This window comes from Suncus etruscus, chromosome 6 (genome assembly GCF_024139225.1).
Source record: "Suncus etruscus isolate mSunEtr1 chromosome 6, mSunEtr1.pri.cur, whole genome shotgun sequence".
NCBI classification, from domain to species: domain Eukaryota; kingdom Metazoa; phylum Chordata; class Mammalia; order Eulipotyphla; family Soricidae; genus Suncus; species Suncus etruscus.
In genome coordinates this window covers 51,440,091-51,442,795 of record NC_064853.1, presented here as the reverse complement: position 1 = coordinate 51,442,795, position 2,705 = coordinate 51,440,091, and positions in this window count along the sequence as shown.

The window sequence follows — 2,705 nt, the reverse complement described above, 5'->3', positions numbered from 1 at the left end:
GGCTGCGGAGGAGCCCGAGCCCACCCCGAACCCCGCGCACGCAGCGACGTTCGAATCTCGCGCCAACGCCGGGGGCGGGGCTAAGGAGAGACCACGCCCCCGCGCAAGCCCACCCCCGTACCGCGCATGCGCGAGGCCCGCTCGCTAAGCTCCGCCCATATACTGGGCCCGCCCACAGGCAAGCCCCGCCCGGAGCTGTCAGGGAGACAGATTGTCCCTGGAGCAAGAGTTTCTGCTGGTTTTGTCCTACTTTCTCTTTTTTGTTTGATTTGTTTTTGGGGGGGGGGGGGTGTCACACCTGGCAGCGTTCAGGGCTTACTCCTGGCTAAGCGCTCAGAAATCGCTCCTTTCAGGCTTGCAGGACCATATGGGATGCCGGGATTCGAACCACCGACCTTCTGCATGCAAGGCAAACGTCCTACCTCCATGCTATCTCTCCAGCCCCTGGTCCTACGTTCTTTTTTTTTTTTTTTTTTTTTTTTTGGTTTTTGGGCCACACCCGGCGGTGCTCAGGAGTTACTCCTGGCTGTCTGCTCTCAGAAATAGCTCCTGGCACGCATGGGGGACCATATGGGACACTGGGATTCGAACCAACCACCTTAGGTCCTGGATCGGCTGCTTGCAAGGCAAACACCGCTGTGCTATCTCTCCGGGCCGAGGAATGTATGTTTTCTGGCGTTTTTTTTGAGCAGTCACACCCAGCGATGCTCAGGGATTACTTCCTGGCTCTACCTTCCTGGCGGTGCTCAGGGGACCATATGGAAGGCCAGAAGAGATGGACCACGTTGGCCTTTTTGCCAAGCAAGCCCTTGTATTATTGTCACTCGGGCTTCAGAATGTACGTTTTCTTTTTGCTTTTAATTGCGCTTTTATTTGTTATTTGTTTGTTTGTTCGTTTGGGGGCTTGGACACATTCGGCAGTGCTCAGAATTTACTCCTAGTTCTATGCTCAAGGATCACACCTAGCTTTATGGGAAGTTGGGAGTAGAACCAGGTCAGCATCAGGAAAGGCAATCACCCTGCAGGCTGTACTATCAATCCCGCCCCTTTTTATTTTTGTTTTTATTTTTGCAGGGGCACAAATTGAACCTCGGTTCTCATTCAAACGAAGCTCAGAAGAACACATGGAGTGCTGAGGATCAAATTTGGATTGGCCATGAGCAAGGCAAATTTCCTATCTACTATACTCTCTCTGCCTCTAGATGCTTTATTATTTATATATTTATTTATTTTGGTTTTTGTGTCACACCCAGCAGCACTTAGGATGCAGGGATTAGAACTACCATCCACCCTGGATTGTACAAGGCAAATGCCCTACCTCTGTGCTATATCACCAGCCCCAAATGCTTTATTTTTTGTGATGTTCAAACCTAGTATGTCACATGCAAGGCCTGTGCTCTAACATCCAAGTACAACCTCAGCTAAACACACTTTCTCAACTTATAAAATTATTGATTAGGGGCCAGAACGCAGCCAGGTGTGACCCAAAAACAGACAAACAAAAAATAAATAATAAAATAAAATTTATTAAATACCTCACACTTCTCTTATCTCCCCAATTTCATAAATATAGTCTTAGCCCTACCTTCAAAGATAAAATACGAACTGCCTCCCTCTTCCTGATGTCCACCCCAAAGTCCCCCAATTTCCTCTGGAAAACATCCTTTCCTCCAACATCCTCAGCAGCCTCATGGGGACCTCCAGTCATGGCCCCCTCTCTGGAACAGGAGACAAAAAACAAAGAGGCAGCAATTATCACAATTATTTATTGCTTCCAGGACATAGCAAAGTCCAAAATACCTCTAGCTGCAGCCCCACTTAACTTTCATACCACTACCAGGGGTCCTCAAACTTTTAAACAGGGGGCCAGTTCACTGTCCCTCAGACCATTGTAGGGTCTAACTATAGTAAAAACAAAACTTATGAACGAATTCTTATGCACACTGCATATGTCTTATTTTGCAATGAAGAAACAAAACAGGAGCCGGGCGGTGGCGCTAGAGGTAAGGTGCCTGCCTTGCCTGTGCTAGCCTTGGATGGACAGCGGTTCGATCCCCCAGTTTCCCATATGGTCCCCCAAGCCAGGAGCGACTTCTGAGCGCATAGCCAGGAGTAACCCCTGAGCGTCACCAGGTGTGGCCCAAAAACCAAAAAAAAAAAAAAAAGAAACAAAATAGATACAAATACAATATGTGGCCCGCAGGCCATAGTTTGAGGACCACTGCACTAGGCCTTTGTACAATCTTCCCCTCTGCTCCTGTATTCTCCTTCCTACTTACCCTTCCCACCCAACTTTGAGGGTCCCAGGCAGCATTGGCCAGTCATCCCTCAGTGCTTCTCCCCTGCCAGCTATCTCTGAAAACCCTTAATCAACATGGAGCTGCAGACTAGAGGTCTGCCTCTGAGCTCAGAGACAGGTAATACTACCCATGTAGCTGAATGGGGAGCAAGGGAACCAGGAATAGGGCTGGAAACAGAAAGTGTAGATTGGAGAAACCCAAGTGGCTAAAGAGGTATGGAGCACTGGATTGGGGTTTATTCCCCCTTGGCCTCATCTACCCTTGGGGACTCTAAAGCTTTACCATTCCCAGGCTTTGGTTCAAGAATTGGTAAGATCCTGTACCTATCTGAGGCCTTCCCTAGCTACCATTGAAATCTGGGTAAAGAGAGGTTCCCTGCATCTTAGCTCAAATATGATTCTACAG